The sequence below is a fragment of the Silene latifolia genome, chromosome 2 (genome assembly GCF_048544455.1).
Source record: "Silene latifolia isolate original U9 population chromosome 2, ASM4854445v1, whole genome shotgun sequence".
In the NCBI taxonomy this organism is placed as follows: domain Eukaryota; kingdom Viridiplantae; phylum Streptophyta; class Magnoliopsida; order Caryophyllales; family Caryophyllaceae; genus Silene; species Silene latifolia.
In genome coordinates, this window is record NC_133527.1 from 48,140,056 (window position 1) to 48,148,012 (window position 7,957).

Below are 7,957 nucleotides of genomic sequence, written 5' to 3' on the forward strand. Positions count from 1 at the left end.
CGGGAGTTGCTCAATTACCTCAACTTTAGCTTTGTCTACTTGAATACCCTTACATGACACCAAGTGACCGAGTACCACCCCTTCAGTAACCATGAAGTGGCACTTCTCCCAGTTGAGAACAAGGTTGCTCTCCTCACAACGCTGCAAAACTTTAGTCAAGTTTCTCAAGCAAATATCAAAATCAGTACCATATTGTAGATACCTCATTTCTGCACCTCTCGCAAACCACCCGGTGATGATTGGGCCGCATGTTTGGTACGCGGAACAATTTGTGACAATTCATAAGTTTATCGTCGAGTGATTGCTCAAATATTAATGTCTACCTCTTAGTTGTCATCTACGTGCCGATACGGTCGTTTTGACAGTAAATAGAGTACATTTGGAGTCTGAGCCTAAAACCGTCTCCATTTTCTGATAATCATTCAATCCCGAGTCGGAATGTTCTGGAATGTTCCAGATATTTCTATTCCATATTTTATAAATATTTCACAATCTTAATCTTTTGGCAAACAATTTCCCGTAATATTCATATAAAGTATTAAGGAAAACCAAATTATTCCGTCCTTCCATAACTCAAACACGGAAATCTTTCTTCGCAGGAGGAAACCACTTGGGAACAGACGCAGCAGGTGCTGCGCCTCTTCCAAGAGACGCGGTGCTTGCTGCGCCTCTTCCCAGGTCCCATTCTGCGTAATTTTCTTATCTTTTTCATATCTTTCCGAGATTCACTTCCAAAGAGTCTCCGAAACCCTATTTCCTCCACGTGATTAGTATAAATAGGAGCCTTCGCTCCTCATATTCCTCACGCGAGTGTCCGCCCTTCTCTTCTCCCTTTGCATTCTAGACTTTTGTTCTTACTTTTTGGCGTCTACGTGCTTGATCTTTCAACCACGTAAGCTCGGATCCTTCTGAGTACCAGCCTCGTTTGCATGACCGACCAACTTGACCAACTACACATCAATCAACTTAATTAATCTAATCGTTTTCCTCTTACGAGGGCACTTTCTTTGCATTTGCGTCGAGCATCACTAATCGATATCTTAGTCCTTCTCGTTTCGTCAACATGTAAGTCTGGGGGTGCAAATCTCTCTTTTATTTATTGTATTTTAATTATTTTATCACAATTGTAAGGTTTATGTCGAAAATACCTCTTAAAACCGATTTCTAAACCGTGCTTTAAAACCTCTTTTTTACGGATTTCCAGAAGACTAACCGTCGAGAAAGGACGCAGCAACTGCTGCGCCTCTTCGAAGGAGCGCAGTACCTACTGCGCCTCTTCATGAGGCTGCCGCAGTTCCTGCTTCCTTTCTTCTTCCTTCGTCCTCTGTAATTCGTCAAATTCTTATTTGTTTATTCGTTTGATTGTTAATTCTTCGTTATAATAGTCTAATATTTCACATGTATATTATTCATCATCATTAACACGTTTAATTCGTCATTAAATCCGACTTAAATCCCTTATAATCTCATATTTGCGGGTTTTCGTCATTAAACTCAATCCGGGTTGTAGAAGTTCGATTTGTTCATATTGAGTTTCTGGAATTCGTCTTTGATATATTTTAATCTGTCTATTTTCACATTCATCGCATGTTCATCATTAATTCGTTATTAATTTGTCATATTTAACCTATTTTGTTCACCCATGTCACTAATCAATCATTAAACATGTAATTAATTCGTTTAATTCCGTCTCATCCATGTTTTATCGTTTTCATGACCCATTAATCGCATGTAAATAACCTACTAATCACTTCCATCCAAGTAAATAAATTAATCCATCGTTAAATTCACCAATGAGTATTAACAACACGCAATTCCGGCTTCACAGCCAGAATTCAGGTCAGGAACAGACGCAGCGTCTGCTGCGCATATTCCAAAGGACGCAGCTCTGCTGCGCCTGTTCCGAGTTGAATTCTGTCCCTGAACTCCGTGGTTGCCTTGACTTAGTTTAATTAGCTCACATATAATTAACTACTAATCGTATTATCACCTTCTGATCTGTTCGTAATTTTATTATTTTATTCTTTTTTCTCAAAACATCCGTTTTAAAGGTATTTTCGACATAAATCGCCTAATCCAATGTAATTATTGTAATTCTTTTATCGTCATTTTCTTTTATTGTATTTATCATTATTTCTTGTATCATTTGAATGTTCTCACATGTATTTGAGCATTAAATCCTACTTCGACCTTAATTGTATGCTAAATTGATTGTTCACCGACTTAGTATTAATTCTCACATGCTAGGATTAAAACTTGGATGTTGCATTGCATGCATACAATCGACGATATATCGAGTACGAATAACTTCCCTAATCATCAGTAGAGGCCGCTATCGAGGCGGGCGGGATTAGGTGTTCGATCAAAAGAGCTTCCTAATACGTACCCTCACCCCTTACTCCAGATCTCCGTGAACACCCGTGTTCATTGACATCCACGAGAGTCATTCTAGACATAGAATGCTAAGGGTAACGATTGCTTAGTGTTCATGTCACTACTTTGTGTCTTGACATGACGCGAGGTATTCGAACGGTTCTAATTTCCCATAAAAATTGGTGGCGACTCCAACAAAAATGCAAACGCTTGTTTCTCTTCTCTCCCAAGCGCCCCCGTGGTCCCCCCGCTGTCCACACATATACACTGAAATCATCCATAAAGACCTCCATGATAGACTCTATGTAATCAGAAAATATGGCCATCATACAACGCTGAAAGGTAGCAGGAGCGTTACATAAACCAAAGGGCATCCTCCTATAAGCAAATACACCATATGGACATGTGAAAGTGGTCTTTTCCTGATCGTCAGGATGTATGGGTATCTGAAAGAAACCGGAGTAGCCATGTAACACCCCGTAAATTCGAAGACCTTTATTATATTTTAAAAGTAATATTTTAATCTATTTTAATTTAATATTAATTTATTTGAAATAAAATCTATTTGATAAAATATAATCTTATTTTATTTTGAAGAAATGTAATTATTTTTGATAGTTTAGAAATGTTTAAAAGTGATTTAAACTATATTTAAACCTTTTCCTTTGATAAAATAGATTTCGGATAAAAGTCGTAAAATCGGGATTTTCCCATTTCTTACGGTCGTTGGGTAAACGAGTTTGGATATTGGGCATATGAGTACTTAATCTTTTAGTAAAATCGTGTTTAAGAACTTTAATTTTCTCGGAAATCGCGTTCGACGAATAGTTCTAATTTCTGTCGAAACGAACCAAAACGTAAACAATTGAAACTCACCCAAACACCCTACCCAAAACCATGCACCCTCCATCCTCCATGGGTCTCCTCTTCATCTTTCATTTCCTCAATTCTCATTCTATCACTTCCTTCTCTCAAACACCAAATTTCTCTCAAAATAACCTCCTTACAATCCCTAAATCCACCATAACTTCTTCATTTCTCCACCAAATCGCATAAAAATTATATATTCGGAATCCTCTCTTCAATCCTCATCTACTAGTAAGCTTTATTTTCATTTCCACCAAATTTTATTTAAGACACTTTTTTTAGGGTTTCGAATTTTAGCTTAATAATTGTGTTTTTGTTGTTCTTATAGGTGAAGAATTTGAAGATGAGTTAGGTGACTCATATGTTGTTGAAGATGAAGAGTAATTTTGGGTTTTAGAAGCTTTCTCAAGTTATTACTTGTCTCTTTGCTAACTTAAGGTAACTATTCCGAGTTACTCGACGAATTAATGTCACATTAGTAGTTGTATTCGTTGTTTGTTGTTGTTGTTGTTTGTTGTTGTTGTTGTTGTTGTTGTTTGTTGTTGTTTGAGACGATCTTGTTGATAAATGAATGAATGGAGTAAAATGAGTATGCTTATGTTTAATTTATGTTAACCATTTGTATATTATTGTTTAGAACAAATTTGGATGAGGAATTATGTGTTGTGATAAGTCCGCGTGTTGGCTGGAACGCGTCAGTACCGGACCGAGACGTTTTCCAATGTTTCCAAAAATATGACAGATTGAACGACATCGAAAAATTAGGTGGTTTAGCCACTTGAATCACTCAATTCGGAGTCCGTATGAGTAAATGGCGTCGTTTTATCGATAAAATTTATAGAAAAGTTTACCCTTGTGTGGGACGGTTATTTATACTATTTTATTATGCGAGAATTTAATTGAATTGGATATTTTGTAAGTTGGAATATATTTCCTTATGTTGATAGTTTTTCACATGATAGAAATTGGAAATAGCATGAGAATGATATTGTGATGAATTTTGTGATTTAGGCCAAAGTAGGCCAAGACTCTGAGCTGGGCCAGATTGACCGAACGAGTTTGGTCAAACTAGGTTTAAACCGGCCAGCCTCGATTTGACCAATGACCCGTCGCGGGACTAGGGTCGAGGGTTTGTCTTTGAGGTGAGATTGGTTGTTATTGGATGTTTATGTTATGCCTTGATATTTGTAATTATCATTTCACATGTTGGTTGTTGGATGCTTTGGATGCCTTATGCTTGAGTCTTATTGCCTCTTTGCCATTTTAGCTTGTTCTCATGGATTATGGTACTGTTGGTTAGCTGGAATCTGAATTATTATCGATATTGGAGATATTATGGGATTGTCAGCTGAATATGCTCTTGCGTAGTCTTTCATATGCTAGGGTGTATATGATCATTTGTGTGTGTGCAAGTTTGGACTCTTTGGCCCTCTTATGGTTAATTGGGTGTCCTACTTGTCTTGTGTGGTGTGGGCTAAAGTATTCAAGCTGGGACTAGGTTCTAGGTGAGTATTTCGGCCTTCGTCATAGATAGGCCCTTATAGTCTTTGACGAGTATATGTTCACCGCTTAATAGCCTTTGTGTCTTAGCTTGGTGGGCTTATATCCAAGTTAGGGCATGACCTCCTGACGTACTCTTGGAAGTATGTGGTCAGCTTAAGTACTAGCCAACCCTTTGGTGGACTCCTTAGGGGTACTCATGTGTGTGATCATGGGTCTTGGATGCGGTACTTTCCGCATGTCGCTAGGTCTCGCGCAGTTTAGGACTAGGGTGTTTACCTTACCTCGTGGTATAGACTCGAGTTCTGAGTGACTATTGACTGTCCTAAGAACTTATGCCTGTCTCTAGATATATTGTCCTTTCTTGTTTGATGATTCTATGAATCATAGAAGCTGAGATGCAAGCCGGCTATGGTTGATAGAGTTTGGATTCCTGGATGTTATGTGATTCACATGATAGTGTAGTATGAGTCGGTCTAGTATTCACATGCTAGGACTATGTGTTGTCGTATTGTTGTTCACATGATAATCATGATTGTCTAGCATCTATATGCTAAGGCTATGTGTTATTCATATTCATATTCTTATGTTTACATGTTATATTAATTATGACATTTCGTGGCTGGGAGAACTCGGAGTTACTCCCCACTTACTGTGGCTTTCGTATTTGTATAAAATACGATTGACAGGTAGGTGATGCATATATGGGGTACATGGACGAGCTAGCGAGCAAAGTAACCTTGGGACCTAGATTGGCTTTATTTTATTGTGACCCTTGAACACTTTTTATGTCATATACTTTTTAGGGACATATGTCTCCCTTTTTCATACTTGGGTTGTATAACTTTATTTCGCGACTTTAGCGATGTTTTATTTATGAGGTTTATTTTGGACCTTGCATGTTTGACACCTTCCCATTTGGATATTTTTATAACAGGTTCAGGTTTTTAAAATTACAGGTTTTTACCCAAATGAACCTATTACAAACATATCCATGCAGTTTTTATCTAGAATTATGTGTTTACTTTTCCGCAATAAATGAGGGTGTCACAAGCCATCTAGGTAACAGAAATAACTATGACACGCTAATCTCTCTAACATTTGGTCAATGTAAGGAAGCGGGAAATGGTCCTTTTTAGTGGCCGTGTTCAACTCCTATAGTCAATGCACATCCTCCACCCTGCAACAAGTCTAGTAGCAATTAATTCATTCTTTTCATTCTTTACTACTGTAGTACCTCCCTTCTTAGGTACAACTTGGTCAGGACTGACCCATTTAGAATCAGATATAGAGAAAATTATACCGGCATCAAGTAGTTTCTGTACCTCTTTTCTTACCACCTCCTGCATTGGAGGATTTAGTCGTCTCTGACCTTGTGCACTGGGCTTGTGGCCCTCTTCCAAATGAGTACGATGCATACAAAAATCAGGACTAATACCTTTGAGATCATCAATGCTATACCCAATTGCCTTTTTATGAGTTCTCAAAACAGTCAACAAAGCAGATAGTTGACCTTCAGTTAGGCTAGCATTGACGATCACTGGGTTCATTTCACAGTCATCAAGAAATTCATATTTGAGATGAGAAGGAAGAGGTTTTAATTCAGGTTTCTTTACCTCAGTTACCTTAGGTGTGACACCCAAACTATATACCTTCTGATGTGGGCATTCCTCTCCAGTTAGAAGCTTCTCAATCCGATGAACTTTTGGACTCCATGAACCCGTCTGATCAGCTGGATCCGTGACCAGGGCAATCTCCAGTGGATCCATGTCCAAGCACATAGGAAGACACTCATCAATAGTAAAATCAACAACATCTATACTATGACAAGTCTCTTCTATCATGGGGTTTTTCAATGCTTTTTCCAAGTTAAATATAATCGTATCATCCCCCACAGCTAAGGTCACTCTCTCTTGCCTAACATCTATGACCGCCCCTGCAGTATGTAAGAACGCTTTGCCCAAGATGATAGAGATTTGGTTGTCTTCAGCCATGTCCATGACAACAAAATCAACGGGGATGAAAAACTTCCCAATACGAACGGGAACATCCTCTAACACCCCCAATGGGTGTTTAACAATTCTATCGGCCATCTGCGGTGTCATCATATTAGTAATCACAACGAACCCATATTTAATTTCTTACAAATAGAATAAGGCATAACGCTGACGCTAGCTCCTAAATCACAAAGAGCTTTACTAATAGAAAGATGACCAATTTGACAAGGGATAGAAAAACTTCATGGATCCTTTAATTTAGGTGGTGAGTTGATTGGCAACATGACACTGCACTTCTGAGTGTAAGCAATAGTTTCCACCGCGTCAAAGGATCTCTTCCTTGTCAAAATCTCCTTTATGAATTTAGCATAAGCCGACACTTGAGTAATTAATTCAGTAAAAGGGACACTTACCTGTAGATTCTTCACGACCTCCATGAACTTACCGAACTGCTTATCCAGCTTGGATTTTTGTTATCGATGAGGAAAATGTAGTGCAATAGTTATGGGCTCGGCTTGCTTGTCCTTAGAAACAACTTTTGAAACACCGTCAGCTGTAAAGGTGGATCCTCGATCGAGTCGAGGGGTGACTCGATTGAGCTGGCTGGATCCTCGATCGAGTCGCCTCTGACTCGATCGAGGAACCTCTGTAGGTTCAGCTCCTTCGTCTTTTTTACTTTTATCGTCAGCTCGTGTTTCAACTTCGTCAGGTTCTTTCTCATCATCACTAAGCTCCAAATTACCCAATCCTTTGGGATGCATATAAGGGACCTCGTCAACAGTAATGGGCACTTCATTCTCAAGGCTTTTCAGGTCAGGATTCACATAACAAGTACCGCTCCTCAGCTGAATAACATTAGCTTGCTCATGAGCTTGTTTACCTTGAGGAGGAAGACCTACGGCCTGTTTTGATGGGTTTTGAAGTGCCATCTGAGCCACTTGATTATCTAGCATCTTGTCATGGGAAATTAGCTCAGAAATTTAAGCCGTCTGCTTCTGCTGCATCGACAAAGTTTGTTGCAAAAGATTGCGCAACTCTGCCATCTCATTGTTCGGAGCTTGTTGAGGAATTTGTTGAGGAGTTTGCTGAGGAGGCTGTTGATATTGATTGTTAAACTGCTGGCCTCCTTGATTTTGCCTTTGATATCCTCCTTATGGTTGACAACCACGATTGTTGGGAGGGATATAAGTATTCTTTTGCGGTTGTGACTGCTGCGGGTT

General features: G+C 38.9%; 1 long non-coding RNA gene across 1 annotated transcript; it reads left to right on the forward strand.

Moving 5' to 3' along the window:
• The first annotated feature begins 3,340 nt into the window (after nt 1–3,340).
• On the forward strand, nt 3,341–5,640 carry LOC141629509 (uncharacterized). Its single transcript, XR_012537300.1, has 3 exons — nt 3,341–3,471; nt 3,569–3,678; nt 5,430–5,640. It is a non-coding gene; the product is annotated as an uncharacterized LOC141629509 (long non-coding RNA).
• The last annotated feature ends 2,317 nt before the right edge of the window (nt 5,641–7,957 follow it).